This window comes from Macaca fascicularis, chromosome 2 (assembly GCF_037993035.2).
Source record: "Macaca fascicularis isolate 582-1 chromosome 2, T2T-MFA8v1.1".
Classification (NCBI taxonomy): Eukaryota; Metazoa; Chordata; class Mammalia; order Primates; family Cercopithecidae; genus Macaca; species Macaca fascicularis.
Window position 1 is genome coordinate 151,396,984 of NC_088376.1, and position 20,104 is coordinate 151,417,087.

At 53.4% G+C, this 20,104-nt stretch overlaps 1 protein-coding gene and 1 long non-coding RNA gene across 8 annotated transcripts in view; one reads left to right on the forward strand and one right to left on the reverse strand.

The window, feature by feature from the left end:
- Positions 1 to 20,104, reverse strand: part of IQSEC1 (IQ motif and Sec7 domain ArfGEF 1) — a 388,374-nt gene that overhangs the window by 197,339 nt on the left and 170,931 nt on the right. The window lies entirely within an intron of this gene.
- On the forward strand, positions 16,385 to 17,319 carry LOC123571644 (uncharacterized). Of its 3 annotated transcripts, none has more exons than XR_010584598.1 (3): positions 16,385 to 16,576; positions 16,803 to 16,938; positions 17,185 to 17,319. It is a non-coding gene; the product is annotated as an uncharacterized lncRNA (long non-coding RNA). The 3 variants fall into 3 exon arrangements; XR_012431829.1 differs by having other exon boundaries at positions 16,385 to 16,447; positions 17,143 to 17,319; XR_010584597.1 differs by having other exon boundaries at positions 16,385 to 16,447.

Here is a 20,104-nt window from a genome sequence, read left to right on the forward strand (position 1 = left end):
GGTCTCCCCTCTCCATTCTCAGCACCCTCTAGGTCCAGGGATGTGCATGTGATCCAGCCTGGTCAATCAGAGCATAAATCCCTCTGTTCTTCATGTGATTGGCTTAGAGATGGGCCTGTGATCTGAGTTAGGCCAATAAAAGTCAGTCCTGGCGCTTTTGCAGATCTGAAAAAGAGACCTCTTCCTACTAGGGCCACTGAACTAACTGGCTGTGAGCCTGGGCTTCCTAGGGCCTATCGTGTTACACTGTAAGAGCAAACCTTCCAAGAATGAGACAGCAAGGGAAACAGAGCTGAGGGATGAAGAGAGAGAGAGAACTGTGACATCCGATCAGGGTCCTCACTGATCCACCGATGGTAGCAGGCAGCACCTCACATCACAAGGGAGAAGCTGGTTCTGTGGGAGTTTTAGGATTGAAGGCACTTGTGGCAAGGAGATTATGGAAGAGGAAGGGACTGCACCAGGCCTTGAAGGATGAGACTGTTAACACAGGAAGATAAGTGATCAGGCATTCCAGATAGAAGGCAAAGGCAAGGGCTTGCAGGGGCTGACCTTGAAAAGAAGGATTTTACTTCCACCCCTCTCCCGGATGTTCCATCTCTGCTCTAGACTCCCTCCCCTAACCATATACAAAACACGAACCAAAGAGGCTCTTCGAGATACAGAGTGATGGGAGCTGGGGTGGGGGATGGGGTGTCTGAGCCCCTTTAATTTTGTTCCTATCTGAGTATGTGTTTTCTGACAGGAAGATCTGTGTCCACTCAACTTTTCTCTCCTCCTGACACCCCACCTGCACTAAGTACTGTTAATGGATCAGCCTGTGAGACTGCTTCCACCATTCCCCCATAATATAGATGTGGAAACTGAGGACAGATAAATCAAGAGTATGGCCTGTCCCTGGCCATACTGCTGGACAAGGGCTGCAGGGCTCAAACTCAGGCTGACAGGCTCCAGCAGCCACGAGCTCCGGGGCCTTCTCCCACTGAGCACTGTGTGACCTGCTGAGACCACCTGACCCTTCTGGGACTCCACGGGGAATTCAGGGAGGATCAATAGTTGAGTTCAGTTGTTACCTCCCCAGGCAAGGGATGCATTTCGATGGACCATGGACACAGACTGAACCAGCTGCAGGCCACACTCTGAGACAGGAGCCCAGCAAACAAGTGCTCCTAAGCTTGTGGCTGTGGCTGTGGTTTTGTACAGTGGTGATCATGACCATTCACTGGAGCCACACCTGGGCAAATGCTGTTGCACCGAGAGCCCTCCTCCTCTCCACCTTGCTTCTGGTTTACTGCAGCTTAATAACAATGCCCCACAAGTCGACCAGCCCAAGAAGCTGCCTCCATCTCTGCCTGTGGGTGGACCCCCGGCTGCCATGTGTAGTCTGGTCCACGGTATACACTGCCTTTCCCAGAGGTGAGCCCGGCATGGTCCCCGTTCCTGAAGGCCCCAGGGAGTTGGAAAGGTGTGGTCAGTCCCCTACCCCCACCTCCCAGGGCATCTCTGAGGAACCTGTAAAAAACGCACATTCTCAGGTCTACCCAGACCTCCTAATCAGAAACCCTGAGGTGGGGCCCAGCCATCTGGGATTTAACCAGCCCTGGTGACGCTGGCGTGCACTCCTTTAGGGAAGCGCTGGCTTGGTGGAAACGGCAGCATGGGGGAGCTGATGGACAGAGCTAAGGACATTTTAGACATGTGTTTCCTACTTAATGCATACCCAGCGCCTCCTCAGAGGCCAAGCCGCTTCCTGCTCAGTGATAATCACTGCCACTCCCCGCTCCTTTCCCAGCCATCTGGGGCCTTTTCCGCCACTCCATGGCACTGGGTGGCTCAGTGGGGACGCTAAGGACGCAATCACCAGCCTTTTAGGAACTGGCGCTTGTGAAAGAGGTGGGGACGTCCTTCCTCGGAGGATGCTGAGCACGCCTGTCGGGACGGGCAATTTGCAGAGGGCTCCAGATGCGGCAGGACAATGGAGGCTGATTGGCAGGGAGCGGGCGGGGCAGCTTTCATTCCACAGCCCCACGCAAAAGCGCTGAGCCAGCTGCAGAGGAGAGAGGCCTGGGAAGGATGAGGCTGAGGGAGGGGCGGCGACATTCACGTGAGACCTCATGCATTCACTGATTTATTCACACACGCCTGCATTCCCTCATTTGGAAGGCATCATGATGGGGTGGGAAGAACCCTCTGAGTTGTCCAAGCTCCAAGGCTTCAATCCAGGCTCCTGCACATCCTTGGTTCCTCCTGCCTCAGTATCCGCATCTGTGATCTGGGCTGCCATGAGGCAGAGAAAGGACCCCACGGGCGAAAATACCCAGCGTCCTCCCTGGCTCTTTGTAGGTCCCAAGTGTGGACTCAGCCTTCCCATCCCCTCTTTTTCTTCTCACTCATTCAGACATGTATTGCACACCTAGTGTGTACTAAGACCTGACCTGGGCAGTGGGAGGCACAGGTAAGACCTCCAGGCCAGGCCCTAGCTCTTGGGGAGCTCACAGTCTTGGAGGTGGGGCATGTGGGGGACAGGCCTCTAAGTGATCTCGGGGCAGGGTCAGTGTTGTGAGAACCATCTATTGATTTATTCACTCATTCCTTTGCTTATTCACTCAACAAAATTTACTGTGTCACCATACACTGGGCTGCATAGGGCACACACCCTTCCCAGGAGGGATTCGCAGTCTAGCAAGAATCAAGTATTTGGGGGGCACAGAGGGCAAGAAGCTGACTTAGCATTGGGAAGACACCACAGAGGAGGTGCCACATGAGGTGAGTTTTGAAGGATGTATATAAGTTCACTGGGGCCTGGGGTTGATGTGAAGAAAACACACCCCCAGAGAGGAAGAAACATGAGCAAAGGCACAGCAGCCTCCTGGTGCTTCCGAAGACCATGCTGGCAAAGGGCAGCACAGTCACAGCCACTTAGCTCTATACCCAGAATAGCACTGTCACGCTTGAGGGAGGCACAGAAGCTGCCCCAGCTGCCCTCCCACCAGTGCTGGGCCTTCGACAGACAGCCATCATCGAGTGAGCACCCGGTGTGCACCTAAGCCCTCTCCTAGGCCTTTCTTTACATGGCATCCCTTCGCCTCTGCAAACCTTCCAGAGGGAAGCGATCGCCCCTGATTTACAGAAGAGGAAAGCAAGGCTCAGAGAGGGATGGTACCTTGCCTCCCGCACAACTGGAATAAGAGCTGGGATTCGAATCCGGATCTGCTTGACTCCAGAACAATGCCTTTCCCCCTCCCTGCTTCCAGACGTGGCTCTGGTCCCCTCCAGTCACTGAGTCTCCAGCTTGGCAGCCATACTCCTCCTGGCTGCTCACCATAAGCCCTCCAGGCCCTGTGCCCAGAGCTCCCAGGCCCTGGCCATGCTCCTGTGTTGGCGTCAACTTTCTGGATTTCACATGGCCTCCCAGCTCGAGTCTCAGCCTTTCCATCTGTGTACAGAGGCCAGGCCCCCCAGCTCTGCAGCTGCCAGTCCCCACCTCCCGACACACTCATGCTGTGAACGCCTGATAAACCATCTCTGGGCCTTTAAGGGCCTTTTATTTCTCCAGCCACGCTTTTCTCTACATTTTAATAAGCTGCTTGCAAAATTGGTGATTGATGAGTAAGAATGAGGAGGATGCAGGGCTGAACATTTTTTTTTCCTGGAATCGCTTCTGGCTGTGCATTCAACTTTAAATTGATTAATAACGTGCAGACCCAACATTAATTATCAGCCATTTGTCACTGGGGAAAGCTGGAGCCTGCGCCTGTGTGCAGCCCCTTTCTTCATGACCAGCTCAGTGGTATAGGAGATGCCCATCTGCCCCACAGCAGTGCATGGAAGGCCCTGGACACTTAAAGCCCTGGCAGCCTCAGCCCGCTGTGCCCTGGGCATGTGGGGGCTTCTGAAGGCCAGGCCTGAGCATATCAGGGCCGACCCCAGATGTCTGGGGCAGTGGTGCTCTCAATGTCTGTCCTGCCCTGCGCTGGCTCATGGCCTTACCTGACCCTAGGTCAGGTCTTCAGGTCCCCAGAAGACCCTAGCATTTCTTCATTCATTCAACAAACATTTATTGAGCAACTATGATGTGCAGCCTTCTTTCTGGAGGCTGAGGGCACAGCAGAGATCAAAACAAGGTCCTCGACTTTTTGTGGGGGCAGCCTGGCAATCAATGGAACCAACGAGGAAGCTAACAAATTACAGTCTAGCAAGAATCAGGAATTTTTGGAGCATAGACGGCGAAAGCTAACTTAGGATTGGGAAGGTACCACAGAGGAGGTGCCATCTTAAGTGGGTTTTGAAGGATGTAGAGGAGTTCTCTGGGGGTGGGGGGGATAAGTAAAGAAAGCACAACCCCAGAAAGGGAACAGTCTACAAAGAAAAGACAAGACAGTAAGAATCAGGAGGGTTAGGAGGAGGGTGAAGGTTTCCACTTAAATAGGAGGATGGAGAGGACCTCACTGAGAAGGGGGTGAGGGAGGGAGCCAAGGAGACACCTGTAGAAGAGTATTTGAGGCAGAGGAAACAGCAGTGGAAAGGTTCTGAGCTAGGGGAAAATGGATGGCTAAAAATAACATGATGCAATGTGAAAGAAGCCAGTTACACAAGACCAGTGTAATATGGTTCCATTTGTATGGAAAGTCCAGAATGGGCAATTCAGTAGAAAAAAGAAAGTAAATTCAAGGTTACCAGGGACTTAGGGGAAGAGGAAGTGGGAAATGACTGCTAATGGGTGTAGGGTTTCTTTCTGGATGATGAAAATGTCCTAAAACCGATTGTGAAATGGATTCACAACTGTGAATATACTAAAATCCACGGAATGATACACTTTAAATGAATGAACTTTACAGTATGTAAATTCCAATGAAGCTGTTACAAAATAACTTTGTCATATGTCACGTAGCGATCAGTGCCAGAAAAGAAAAGACACGGGGATAAGAGGACTTTCAGGGGTTGGGGGGAACAAGCAGAGTGTCCCCAAAGAGGTGATATTTAAGCAGAAACCTGGGCTGAGCCACAGGTCCAGGAATAGGGTGGTGGCTAGACTAGCCTGTCCCGCACCTGCCACCTGGGGCACCACTGAGTGTAGCCCTGGGGACCATGGCCCTTGGAGAGGGGTGGGGAGAGGCAAGTGGGACCTTCAGGGAAGTTGAGGCCAGAGTGAGGCACACGGGCTATTATCAGGGTCCACTGGGGCACCAGATTATAGCTGGTGAGGTATAGGCAGATGAGGTTTTCGGATGTGCAGAACTGTATTTTATGAGAAGTTGACATATTTAAATCAGCAAGAGTTGCAACATCTCAAAGCTGGTAGGAAAAATGGTTTTTAGGCTCAGGCTACTTTCGAAAGAGTGAAGGCAGTGCTGCTCAGGGCTTACAGGCAATGGTGGACTCCTCCCCTGAGCTGGGAGTCCTCGCGTGCATCTGTGGCCCTCAGAAGCGCCCACCTCACTCAGGTTGGCAGAGCGCTATGGCCATGGAAGCGCAAGCCAGCCTGTGCAAGAATCAACTAGGCAGAAGTAAAAGGACTCTACCCATTGCCCGGGGCTGGGGCTCCATCTCTGGGAGGCCTCCTTTGCTCTGAGTTTTAGGAAAACAGCCATCTTTATTTCCTAAAAGGTGCCCCCGACCCCCCGCCAACTCGGGACAACTTCAAATGCCAGGAAAGTCCTCTCTACCTCAAAGCAGTCCCTGTTCAAGCCGCCACCCCCAACTCCTCTCTCTGTGGAACCACAGCCATCAGTGAAGGGGACAGTTGCACGCCTGCACCCCTGGCAGAGGGCACAGCTTGTGCAAAGGCCCCAAGGAAGCAGTGTGCCTGGTGTGATCCAGGAAAAACAAGGAATCAGGGAACAGAGGGAGGGATGGAGACAGCTGGAGGAAAGGAGAGGGGGTCGGAGGTGACGGGGACAGTGGGGCAGGCCTTGGAAGGACTAGGCCTTCACTCTGGCACAGGAGCCTTGGGAGGGTTCTGAGTAGGAGGATGGGAGGAGTCCGCTGGATTTGTGCTGAGAACAGTGGCGTGGTGAGGGCTGCAGGAGCTGTGAGAGCAGGGAGGAGGTGAGGCACCTAGGCTCGGGAGAGACTCCATGGTCCTAACCCCTCAGCTGTGCACAGAGAGTTGGGGGGTGTGGGGAGGTAAATAAGGCAGGTGCAGAGCATGGTCCTCCCTCCAAAACAGAAGACTTGGCTGGCTCCTACCTCTCTCATTACCACACTCTTCCTACATCTAGGCCTTTGCACATGCTGTTCCCTCTGCTCAGAACCCCCTTCCCTCTCTCTTTATCTGCCTGGTGAATGTTCATCCTCAAGTGCCTAACCCCTTGTATGGAGAAGTTACTCTCTCTTGCTGGGGTTAGCACCCCAGGGTGGGGTTTCCTCCCACTCACCTGGAGGGTCTGGGCTTTCAGCATGGACCAGCTTCCTGAACACCTCCTTGAGCTCCACCTCTTGTAGTTGGAGTTGGCACAGCGAGGGCCGCCCAGGCAACTACAAGGTCTTCAGGTCAGTGGTTGGGAGTGGGTTAGTGGGAGAAATAGGCACAACGCCACCAAGTGCTGGTAAATCCAGCAAAGCCCAGAATTCCGGGCCACATCAGGTGGCGTCTCCAGCTGAATTCCTGCCGAGCCTCACATTTTGTTCATCGATTAATTCTACAAATGTTTATTGAACTCTGGTCTGGGCCATGGGGATTGAGCAGTAAGTAGGAAAGACAGTTTCTGCTGCCACAGCATTGCGGGGACAGATAGGAAACTCATAAACAAGTGCACACAAAGGATGCTTTGAAAGATCACGCAGTCAGTGCTGTGAAGATGAAGAGGGGCGGCCAGGGAGGGCTTCCCCGAGGAGGCAATCTTTGAATTGAGACCTGAACAAGGCCAGCCATGGAAGAACCTGGAGCAAGAGTGCTCCAGACAGAGAAAACAGACCACGTGTTCGAAGGGCTGCAAGAGAGCCGAGAGGCTGGGAGGAACTGAGCTGGGAAGAGGAGGTGGAAGAGGGAGGCTGCTGAGGGGAGTGTGGATTTTCTGCTAAGTGCAGCAAGGAGCCATGGGAGGGCTTCAAGCCTGACAGTGACATGATGCGACTTCTGTTTTTATAAGTACCTTTAGGCTGGGCGTGGTGGCTCATGCCTGTAATCCCAGCATTTTGGGAGGCCGAGGTGGGTGGATCACAAGGTCAGGAGCTCAAGACCATCCTGGCTAACATGGTGAAACCCTGTCTCTACTAAAAATACAAAAACTTAGCCAGGCCTGGTGGCACACGCCTCCAGTGAGCCGAGATCGAGCCACTGCACTCCAGCCTGGGAGACAGGGTGAGATTCCGTGGGGGGAAAAAAAAAAAGCACCCTTCTACTGCTGAGAGGGCCAAAAGGAATAGAAAGGAAACAAGGAGGTCTGGGAAGCCCTGGGAAGGTGAGCAATGGTGGTACCTGGCTAGATAGTGGCCTGGCAGGGAGAGGTGCTCAGGCCCCAGTCTGTCCAGAGGGAGCTCCCGGCTTCCACGAGGGATTGGAGTGGCTGGGAGAGGAAGGGGAGTCAGGCTGGGCTGCTGGCAGAGGGGCTGGGAGGAGACTCAGAGTCCTGTTTTGGCTGTGTCCAGTATGATGTCTGTGGGGCCTCCAGGTAGAAACACAGAGGAGGCAGCTGGATGGGTAGCAGCGGAGTGGTGAGTGGTACAGGCTAGAGATATAAATTTGGGGCCATCTTTCAATTTTATTGTTTTAGAGATAAACCCTGATGAAGTCCAGGAATCAATAAACAGAGACTAACACTGGCCTCCTTCCCCATCCAGATCCTGGGAGACGATTTCACGAGTAAGTGCTTTGAAAATGACTCTGGCCTTGCAGGGGTGGGAGGGGTGTGCAGTGAGCCAGCAGCCCAGTCATGAGCCATCGATTAGTAAACTCTGCCCGCTCATGCCTATAATCTCAGCACTTTGGGAGGCTGAGGCAAGTGGATCACTTGAGGCCAAGAGTTTGAGACCAGCCTGGGCAATGTGGTGAGACCCTGTCTCTACAAAAAATGCAAAAATTAGTCAGGCATGGTGGTGTGCATCTGTAGTCCTGGCTACTCAGGAGGCTAAGGTGGGAGGATTGCTTGAGCCCAGGAGATCAAGGCTACAGTGAGCCGTGATGGAGCCACTGACTCAAGCCTGGGTGATGGAGCAAGAACTTGTCTCAAAATAATAATAATAATAATAATAAATAACCTCTGCCTTCCATGTGAACAAACACCCATCCTGGAGCCTGAGACTGGGACGGGCTGGGGAGCGGAGGCCTGGGCCCAGCCCTGTGTTGGCACTGCCTGGGTTGGTATGGAGGGCTGGATTTGAGGCTGGATTTCCTCACCCATGTGGTTTGGGCCCATGGTTTCCTTCTCTGAGCTTCTGTTTGCTCATCTGAGTAATGGGCATGAAAACCTGTGCTTCACAGGGGTCTGGCAGGAGGAAAGGAGCAGGTGTGATCCATGGTTCTCCACAGCACTGTCCTTCTCTGCTTGGGTGGCGATTGGGGATTTGCAGATATTTGTTGGTAACCACGGAGCTCCCCTCACAGGCTGCCACTGTCAACTGCAGGCCACGGGTCCCGCCCTCCAGGCCTTTGCATGTCCAGCCTTCCCTGCTTGGATGCCCTCCCTGGCACTCCACTGTCAGCAGACTTGCTTGCTTGCCACTAAAATGTAAGCTCCAGGAGGCAGGCACTGAGCACAGCTTGTTCACGGCTGCATCCCTGGTGCTGAGGGCTGTGCCTGCCACAGCCCACCTATTACTGCATTTAGTCCTTACTACCACCCTGGGAGGTCAGAAGTTTCCAGATGAGAAAACTGAGGGCTGAAGACAATTGGCACCTTGTCCAATTCAGCCCCGTCGGAGGTGGCAGAGGGGGCTCAGATCAGGTGCTTGGCGCCCCCTACCTCAACCCGCGGGCTGGATGTCAGAAGGAACTCTGACTCCTCCACAGGGATGCAGCTTGCTCCCATGCTCTGAAGTAGAGCCAGGGCCCCAGGGCTCTGCCTCTGCCCCAGCCCCTCCCTGGCCCATGTCCCCGGCCGGCCCCAGGCAGGTCAGCTCAGGGAAGGGGCCTGCATCGATCTCTCGCCACCTCCCTAAGCCAGAGCTGTCTGCTCGCTCAGATATCATCAGCTTCCCATTAAGCAGATCAATAGCTTCCACTGGTTTCCAATTTGTTTCCAGAAATTCATCTCCCAGCCACCTTTTTAATTAACCCCCCTCCAACACACCCGAGGCACCAATAGATCACCCTCTCCCCTCCACCTTTGTGGACCACAGACCACTAGCTCCACCAGCCTCAGGGGAGTGGCAGGTGTGTTTAAAGCTGTCTGATCACCATCCTCAGTCACTGGAAAAGCTGGCCTTGCTGCCTGGATGCCATTCACGCCTGTCCCCGAGGAAGGGGCCGGGCCCTTCACCGTGAGGAAAACCAAGAATCAGGGAGGCCAAGCAGCAGCTGGCAAGAGCCAGAGCCAAGTGTGCCATCGGGGTGGGCAATTTGCATGATGCGCTTCATATGCAGCAGGCACTGGGGGTCTGGCTGGCAGGGGGGCTGGCAGCTGTGATTGCAGAGCAGAGGAAAGTCGGAGGCCTGACACCCAGAGGGTGTGCCTCCTACCCCTAGGAGTTCCCCAGTATTCCATGCTGCCTACCATCCCACGAGGGCAGGGGCTGTGTCTGCCTCCATCACTGCTCTCTCCCCAGCGTGTGGCACATAGTAGGTGCTCAGTAAGTCACTAAATGAATGGCAATACTTGCCAAAACTTAGGACATTACCTTTGTGCCAGGTATTGTTCTATTTAATCTTCATAGCACTCCCTGAGGTGGGTGCTACTAGTATCTTCACTTTATAGATGGGAAAACTTAGGCACAGAGAGGTTCAATGACTTGCCCAAGATCACACAGCTAGTTAGTCATGGAGCTGAGATTCGAGCCCAGGCCATCTGGCTCTAGGGCTGTTGGTACTAATCGCCCCGCTCTTCCTTACTTGCTCCCCATGGCCTGTCAGCTCCGATGGGCAGGGACTGGGTCCTGTGCCTGGTGTAACTTCTGTCACACACAAACATAGCATGTTTGCTGAGTGAATAAATGGTGACTTCTGCACTCCCTGCTTCCCAAAACAACCTAGTTGACCCGTCTGTTGGGGTAAATCTGGAGTATTTCATCTGGAAATGAAGGGAAGAGATGGGGTGAGTTCCCCTGGGTGACCCTGGGGTGACAAGCCTCCCAGTGAGTACACTGCTGGGGCCAACATTAGGGACTCTCTAATTCCACCTCCATCTCCCTTTTCACCAATCCCTTACATTTCTGGGCTCTCTGTAGTCTATTTGAAAAAAAAAAATACATTCACAGCCGTGATGTTGTTCTTCTGTGGACTCTTGCAGCTTTCCAGCCAGGTGAGGAGATTTCCACTGCTGACCTAGCACTGGGAACAGACACCACCCGGGTGCCATCCTCTTTCCCCTGTGCACGCTGGGGCCACATCTTAGCAGTTTCATCTCCAAGTCTCCCTCCCCTACTCCTCTCCCCTTCAAGTGGCCCTGGCTCTGGACTCAGCTGCTCTCACGGGACCCCAGGTGCAGGGCCCATCACGGCCCCTTCCTCTTCACCCCTCACTCCGGCCACTAGCGGACGCTAACCCAACAAACAACTAGGTCCTGCCTGGCCCCTGACCCATGGCAGGGTCTGTAGGAGCCAGGCCTGCAGGGGTTGGTCGGGGTATGAAACGAGCGGGATGTGCTGGGGCAGGGCCAGGATGAAGATCATGGCTCTCCTCTAACCAGGAAGGAACCAGTGCAGTGCTGCTAGATTTTCTCAACTGTGGAGAGAAGATGAAGCCCAGCGTTTAACCTGAAATCTTCTGGCTTGCCAATGCTAGTACTTGATTACATGATCACATTTAAAAAGTCATTTTACTTTTAAAACACATGCTGCAGGCCAGGGGCAGTCTGTCGGCTGCTAGTCTGTGACTTCTGCCCTGTGCAGTGTGAACTCTCTGGCTCAGCATTCAAGGTCTTTCATGGTCTGGCGCCTTTGAGCCCACAAGGAATCTCTACACAGGACTACACTTCTGTGTCTGCGACACCCTCTACTCAGAACATAACTGTTCCTCTAGGAAGCAGGCCCTGACCCACTCCCCTCCAGGGGACTCTACCACTCCCTACTTTACACCCATCTGGTCTCCTGCCCAGGCCTCCACAGTCGGGGCAGAGCAAGGCCTGGAGTCCAGGATCCTGGCCACACATCCCAGGGTTCTCCCGGTGTCCTCTGGGGTGGCAGCAGACAGATGCTGCTCAGGGACTGCCACTCACTCCCACCAGTCCCACCCCTGCTGGCAGGGGCAGAACCTCCAGCTCTGAGAAAACCAAGAAACATCAGAGGCGTAGTGAATCCTGAAAAACACACGGAAGCTGGCAGTCGTATTTTAAAATATTACCCAGTTAACAAAATCAACAGCCTCCATGCGTGCATACACACTCTCCTTCCCCCCACTGCCTCTCCGTCCCTCCTTTCTGTATCATGGGCATCTAAGAGTCCCCCTAGATCCGTTCTCCCTCCCCTAGCCTCAGCAGGGCCCATGGGTGACCAGTGAAAGACTGCATTTCCCAGCCTCCTTCCTGGTGAAGCATAGCCATGAGACTGAATTCTGGCCACGGGGATGTGTGCAGCATCTGAGTCACACCCTCTGTCCCCTCTCCATGAGGGGAGGTGGCAAACTGGCCTCCACCCCGAGGGATGGCTGGCCTGCAGTATGTGGCTTAAAACTAAAATATTTTTAAAATGTGATCATGTTATCACCTACTAGCACTGCCAAACAGAAGACTTCAGGCGAAATGCTGGACCTTGTCTTCTCTCCACAGCTGAGAAAATCTGGCAGCCCAGGGTTGGTTCCTTCCTGGTTAGATGAGCACTGTGATGGAGGTGGAGTCATCAATAGAGGGAGCCTGGGTTCCTGGGTGACTCTGTGGAGCAGAGCCTCTGGCTCCCCAGGCTGCCTGCTTCCTCTGCATTCTGAACAGAGAGAGGAATCCACATCCAGCTACTGCCTGGAAGCCTTCCATAATCTCAGCCTGGGAAAGCTCAACCCATGAAACTAGACTTCTCCAGGAAGCCTCCCCGTTTCCCCTCCCCTCCCCAGCACCTCCCTGGGCTCCCACTGCCCACACTCCATTGTGACTCTCTACCTCCCCCAGGCCTCAGCCACTGCCTGCTTGGCAGCTCCTTGGACACAGGACCCTGGAGTCCCCTTCTTATTCAGGAACTCGGCATGAGACCTGGGATAATCAGAGTCTCTGTTCCGAGCACTTGCTATATGTCAGGTGTGGTTCTAAGCCCTTTATCTCATGTAATCCTGAGGCCAAGACCGTGAAATTGTACAGATGAGGGAAACTGAGGCCAAGTGACATGCCCCAAATCACATAGGAGTAAGAGACAGACAAGACTCAAATTCAGGCCATCTGGTGTCAGAGCTCCCTGCCCTTAACCCTTAGGCAGCACTGCCTCTCCACAGAACAAGGCTGATCCACATTGAGTGGATGAATAATAAATAGTGCACGAATCAATGAATGGGCACTGCCCTCCTCCTGTGGCTCCATGGGTTAGTGCAGGGCTGAACCCTGAGTACACACTCAAAACACGTTTATAAAGTGAGCAACTGAGCAAACATCCTGGGTGGACGATTGTTTTTGGAAGTTGTCATCTCTTTGGAGTTTATGACCTTAAAATCCTTAACATACATTTTTCTCTCCAAAATACATCATTTTAAGACTGTTTGAGAAGAGACACCACATGCCAGTTCCATGGCCCATTAAAGTTAACCAACCATGCAGATTTAGTGGGAATGATGAAAATAGTAAAAGACTTGGGTAGTTTTCTAGAATGGCTTAAATCATCATGAAATGCCAAGGAAAAGTAACAGTGAACTTGTGAAACACCACAAAGCTGGCAGAACCCCGGCCATATCTCATTGCCTGTGTCCTTTTTGATGTGGAGAAGGTACAGAGTGGCTCTAGTGACCACCAGGGACAGAGACCTGGGGGCCTCTGTTCACTCCCGAGAGGTGTCTATAGACTGTAGGGTCTGCCCAAGAGGTTATCCGGAAACCAGAAGACCCATGTGTGGATGGTCAGGGCAGTGGCTAGAGAAAAACAAAGCCCTTTACTACTTACAAGCTTTGAAGTCTAGATCCTCTATAAATTATTCAGGCAAGTTAAGGCGGCGGCCATTGCCAACAAGACCATGCCCCCTGTGGTTGCTATAGTTAATTAAGTGCCTTCTATACAGCAGGCAGTGTTAGATGCTTCCGGGATGTTTAATCTTTCCAGTAACCAGTTCTGGCAAGTGTCATCTCCATATTACACATGGAGAAACTGAAGCTCAGAGAGGTAAAGTCACTTGCCCAAGGCCACAGAGCTGGTAAGTGGCAGATTTAGGATTTCAACCAAGGCTGGTTTCAACACACACATTCCAAGAAGAGGCTTTGCTCAGCACTAAGTTGGAACCCAAAATACAACAACTGGTATAATTTCTACTGGCATCATGGTGGTCTACAATCTCTTCCCAGTGGGCCCCATATCCCCAGGCCCAAGACCCTAATGGGGACCACTCCATCGACCACCAGAATCCTGCCCCTGGGCCAGTGGGTCTCATGATCCAGTTAAGCCCCAGTGGGCACAGACACGGTGATGCGGTCCTTGCCTCAGAATCAGGCCAGCCATACATGTCCGGAACACCCACCAGCCTGCTCCCTCCCCAGGGCACTTGCTGAGCTCTTGCCTGCTGCACTCTAGCCTGGCCAGCCACGGCCTGAATGAGCTCCAGACTCCAGCCCAGAGGGTGCTGGGGAGCAGCCCCGCATGCTGCCACTCGTATCTTATGGCTATTTACACCTAGCAAACAAAAAAAAAATTATAAAAAAGCATAAAGGAAACAAAGAATCCCTCACAACCCCACCGCCTGGAACCCACTGCCTGGAACTCACCACTCTACCTTTCTGGGAGTTTCCCCAGGGGATTGTTTTTCCGTAATTGATGTCCACGCTATAGAGTTTTTAGCTTTGCCTTCTACTTTGTTCACTGACCATTATTTCACAAACATTCTTCCACCTCATTTTTTAAAACCCTAATTTCTAACAACTCCCTTATACCCATACATGTGGCTGTAATACAAATCATGATGCAAAATTCCTATGTTTTGTTATTGCTAACATTTTGTGATTATAAAGCAGTGTGCTGAGGCATTTTCTTATTTTTATCTAGTGGATTTCCTTCAGGAGCATTTCAAGAAGCAGAATTATGGGTGGAAATGTGTGGTCATTTTGGGGGCCCTCAGTGCAAGCACCTGCACTGCCCTCCAGATGCCTCGTCCAGTTTGTATCTCCACCAGCAGCAACGGGCATGCACATTCTATTTTTTTTTTTTTTTTTTTTTTTTACCCACATAGCACTCACGTTCCCTCTTGCCAAAATTCTCCTTTTGACAAAACACCTCCCTACATTGTGAGCCAGACTTGGTGGGCAAGTCAGCCAAGGCCCTCGATGGACAAACTCATCCCTCTGAGTTTGGAATCCTGAACTGAGTGGCTCCAGGGTAGAAAGCCCAGCGGCAACCTCATTGCTCCTGTGTGTTTGCCGTTTGGGTCTGCTTAGCATGAACAAAACTTAATAACATCAGTGAATCAAAAAGGGCAAGTCACAAACAGATAAGCATCATCCAAGAGAATGTGTGTAAATCTCACAAATGAAACAGAAGCCTGTGGGTCACACAGCCCCTCTGCTGGAGATGGGATGGGGGGACCTGCAGGTCATGGCCCCTGAGTGAAACGTCTTGAAGGCAAATGCAGTAAACGGTGGACAGGACATCAATCGGGGACAGTGTGGCCTCTACAAGTTCAGACATCACATGGTCAACGTGTCCTGGGGCCTGGCCATGGATGCGGGCATCCAAACAGCTCCCAGAGGCAGCTCCAGTGGCCTCCAACCATCAACATGGAAGGGGATGGCCAGAGCATGGGCAGAATGACACTCGCTGGGAAACTGCGGGGTGGTGTACAGGCATTACCGAGGGACTGGCATGTGCACAGCTTCGTGGTGAAGGCACAAGCTGTGATATAAGGATTGTCTACAGGGGGGAGGGTGGGGCAGCTCTGAGCAGCCAAGGCCCCCCTCCTCCCTCCCATTCTCCCACCACTCTTTTTTCTTCTTCTTTCTTAAAAGAAGAGATGAAGGAAATAAGGCGAAATACAAATACCAACCAATCTGGGTGGTGAGTATGTGGATAGACAGAGCCCTCGATCAGGTAACCTGAGCTCATATCCAAGCTCTGCCACCCCCCAGGTCCAAAACTGCTTAAAGAAACTGTACCTGCCTCCAGGGGCTGTGACATTTGTCCCCACCCAAATCTCATGTTGAAATGTCATCCCCAATGCTGGAGGTGGGGCCTGCTGGATGGTGTTCGGGTCATAGGGGCGGATCCCTCATACTTGGTGCTGTCTTCCTGATAGTGAGTTCTGGCGAGATTTGGTCATTTAGAAGTGTGTGACCCTCCTCTCCCTCTCCTGCTCCCCTCTCCTCCACTGCCCTTTCTCTTCCTTCACCTTCCGTAGGCCTGAAACATTCTGTAGTTAAAGAAACCTGGCTGGGCACTGTGGCTCACGACTGTAATCCCAACACTTTGGGAGGCCAAGGCAGGAGGATCACGAGGTCAGGAGATCAGGACCACCCTAGCGAACACGGTGACATCCCGTCTCTACTAAAAATACGAAAATTAGCTGGGCGTGGTGGAGCATGCTGTAATCCCAACTACTTGGGAGGCTGAGGCACGAGAATCGCTTGAACCCCGGAGGCGGAGGTTGCAGTGAGTCGAGGTCGCACAACTGCACTCCAGCCTGGCAACAGAGCGAGACTTCGTTTCAAACAAACAAACAAACAAACAACCATATGGCTGGAGCTGAGTGATTCCAACAGGGGTGTCCCAACAAGACTGTTCCCAGGTCCTGCTCTTGAGCCACCTCCTCCACCGGGCTGTCCTGGTTCTGTCTTCCACGGGCCTGATTCTGCCCACCCACCACACCCCTTGACCACCTGAGCCTGACACCTGGCTCTGACCCTCTTGAACACAAAAGCCCTGCCTGCTACCTTGGGGGCACAGGTGCTTTCTAGGCTGCTGAGAGTCTGCAACAGTGCCAGCTTCCCCAGCCTCAGCTGTCTTCAAGATTTATGCTCTGCACTTCCTGTCACGGGTGTGGAGATTTACACTGGGTGGGTCAGGACACCAATTAAAGGGCCAATGTAAATGAACCCTGTGTTAAAGAGCTTACCCAGGAAACAGACAGCCAGCTCAGCAGTAAGCAATGACGACACCTGGGGGGAATTACCGCACCAGCTGTCACCCCCGTAAGAAAAAACAGGGTGGCTGGAGGAGCATGAAGATGAGAGTCCAGGAAGCGGGTAAGAAACTAAGAGGAACAGCCAGGGCCCCTGCCACCCAGGAAAGGGTGCCAGAGAGTGCCCATGCCCACTGCCCTGGCACGGCTCCTGTCCTGCAGAGGCTGGAGAGCAAAACACTGCATTTCCCAGGTACCATACAGCTGAGTCTGGGAGGAGAGTTCTGTCCTGGCCTACGTTTTCCGATCCTCAGCCCACATCCCCAGCGTGCCCAGGGCTCACCGCACCCCCCTAGCCTGGCTCCTTCCTGCTTCTCATTAGAGAGAGCTGTAACGCCTAAGTGAGGTAGGGCCACTGCTCTGCTACCTGGGCAGCCTCCTGGGTGGTGAGGGGCTGCCAGTGGCCTCCTCATCCTTAGACTGACAGCCTCCTGACCCCGCCTTCCTGATGGGGCCGAGGCTACAGCTCCCTGGCCAGGCCAGTTCTGCAGTGCTGTTCTGGGAGTGTTTATGGAGACCCTCCAAGAGTCTGTACCTGCAGACTTCCCACTGCAGGTAAGCACCTGACCCCTGGGCTAAACTCTTTCTAATTAAGAGCTGAGTGTTACGGACTGAATATTTGTGTTCCTTTAGAATTCATATGCTGACGCCCTAACCCCCAATGTGACAGCATTTGGGGGTGGGGCCTTTGGGAGGTGATTAGGCTGAGATGAGGTCATGGGAGTAGAGTCCCCATGATGATATCAGTGTCCTTACAAGAAGAGAAAGAGGCATCAAACTTCCCTCTCTCTGCCATGTGAGGATACAGCGAGAAGGCAGCTGTCTGTGAACCAGGAAGAAGGCACTCGCCAGGAACCCAATCCGCCAGCAACCTGACCTTGATCTTGGACTTCTAGCCTCCAGAACTGAGAAATATATTCCTGTAGTTTAAGCCCCTCAAGTCTCCAGCATATTATTACAGGACTCACAGCAGACTAATACACTGGGTGATTTTCTTTTCTACAGTAATCCCTGCCATTGCCCTGGGCAGCCCTCCCATCTCCTCTCCCTGCACTCTCGTTGCTGTTCCCTGTACTTGCCCACTTTGCACATGCTGTTCCCCTGGTGGGCTGCCCTGCCTTCCATCTCCCAGCCAGACTCCTACTCAGATTCCAAGGCACCTGAATTGTCAATTCCCCTGGAGCCATTCCTGACATCTGTAACCCTAACGCAAACACAGAGATCCTGGCCCCCACTCTAAGTTCAATGTTCACCGTGGCAGGTGCCTGAAGTACTCCCATGCTGGAGGTCCACAGTGGACAGGGCAGCAAGCACGGAGGTCACTAGCCAGCCCAGCTGAACCAGCTGGGTGATCTTGGGCAATTCCCTTGCCTTTCCCCTGAAAAGGGAGGCAAGACTGGTAACACCTGCCCACAGCCTGGAAGAGTCCCCGGCACATGTGCAGTGCTGCACTGAGGGTGGCGCGCACTCTCAGTGAGAGGGACTGACAACCAACCAATAAAGAGATGTCCGGAAAAAGCTCTGCCCAGTCCTGAGAGCCAGGAAGAGGACAGTCTGTCTGGGGTGGTCACGGAGGGCTTCCCAGGGCGGGCACTGCGTGCTGGCCCCCGGGTGCCTCTGAGCACTGGCCATGGTGGATGCGGCAGGAGCCTCTCACAGACAGTGGGCTGGTGGTCCAGCAGCAGAGTGTGGGCTGCAGGGCCAGGGAGCTGCCTGCTGGCCTGCAGCTTTGGGTACAGGGGCGAGCAGGCCCACCTGCCCCTATGCCCCTCCCCTGACCTGGCCACACAGGCCTGACAACAGGGCCCAGGTGGCACACGGAGGAGGAAGCCTGAATGACTTTGGGAGCTCCCATGAGTGGAAGCCACCAATGAGGCTCACATCGTCACCGAGGCCAGGTGAGGCATGAGACAATGCTGTCACATGAATCAATTCTGAATGTGCCAAATTTCATTCTGCTGTGTTTAAAAAGCAGCTGGTGCCTCACAAAGTCACTGTGAGCATCAGTCACCGGGTCGCAAGCAGACGTGCCTGGAGCTGCTCTGGGAGCTGCTGCTCTTTCCAGGCTCCTGCTGCATGCCTGGTGTGGCGGTGCGGGCTGCCACTAGCCCCCTTACAGTAAGGAGACAGAAGCCCAGAGAGGGCAAGTAACCAGCTGGGGTCACACAGCCTGGGGGAAGCGGAGAGAGGGATGTGAATCTTGGTCGGCTGCCCCTTTGCCTTGGTCTGGGGGAGGCAAAAAGGTGCTAGTCAGGAAGGGCTGATTGATGCTGAAGCCGGGGACCAGGGTGGGTTCAATATGGAAGAGGCAGCAGGTAAACACAGGCCCTGAGGCCAATCAGCTTGCCTCTTACTGCTGTGTGATGTTGGCCAGCTCCTTGACCTCTCTGGGCCTCAGCCTGTGCGTCTGTGAAGTGGGGATGACGCTTGCCCACCCAGGGTGCTGTGTGAAGATGAGGGAAGTCGCAGCAGCACAGCACCTAGAGGAGAGCTTGGCACACAGCCAAGAGCCTGCACCTGCCGCCTCAGGACCGTTTGCTGGGGTGGGCACTGCCCTGGGCACAGGGAGGTGGAGCGAGAAGAGGCGAGACCTCCGCCCTCTGGGAGGGGAGGAGAAGTGCACGCAGCAGTGGGAATGTGAGGCAGTGGTGATGCTGTGAGGAGCCAAGAGCCTCCTACACTGTCAAGAAGGGTCACCAGGGCAGCCCCCAGCACGGGCAGCGTGGCAGGGGCTACTCAAACAACAGGAGTGTGCCTGCGCTCTGGCCTGGCCCTCTCGTCTTGGTGGCTACAACACAGAAGTGTTCACACGTGTGCCTGGCTGTTGGTGAAAGCCAAATAGTGGAAGCACCCCAATGGCCATCCATGGGGGACTGGCTAAAATGTGCTACGGTGCCTTTGCTAGGTTGCAGGTCACCGAATGACTCATATCAAAATGTGCTGGGAGCACACAGCCAACTGCAGAACTGTCCACATACGATGAGACTCTGTTCACGAGAAAAGAAAGCTTACATGGGATACAGTAGGCTCAGCATGTGCGCACACTGTTGATGCAAATGCACAGAAGATTCTGGAAGGAAATGCTCCAGCCATGACAGCAGACATCTGTGCTGAGGGGCCAGGCTGGGCCAGAAATGACTTCAGCCTCACCCTGGCTTAAATGAGTCTTAAGGAGAACCCACGCATGTGCTGCTTATTACACCTGTATGACACGGGTGGGGATACAGAATGGGCGGTGTTTTTCTTGGGTGTGGCTCTCTAGGACAGTGTCCCTGTTCTCAGGGGATGCATGCTCAAGAATTACATGTGGGGTGTCATGGCACCCACGGCCTGCAGGTGGGCAAAAGGGGGTCACAGGTGAATGTTCCCACAGGGAAAGAACGACTGGCCACAGAAGATGTTAACAGGTGGGCGACCCAGGAAAAGTCTGTATAGGTATTTATTGTGTTATTTCAAATTTTCCCTGAGTCTGACATTTTTTTTAAATAAAAAATGTATGCCAGCGCAGTGGCTCATGCCTGTCATCCCAACAATTTGGGAGCAGAGGCAGGTGGATCACCTGAGGCCAGGAGTTCAAGATCAGTCTAGGCAACATGGTGAAGCCCTGTCTCTACTAAAAATACAAAAAATTAGCCTGGCATGGTGGTGGGTGCCTGTAATCCCAGCTACTCTGGAGGCTTTAACCTTGTTGCCACTTTATCCCTGGAGGGGGAGCCAGGCA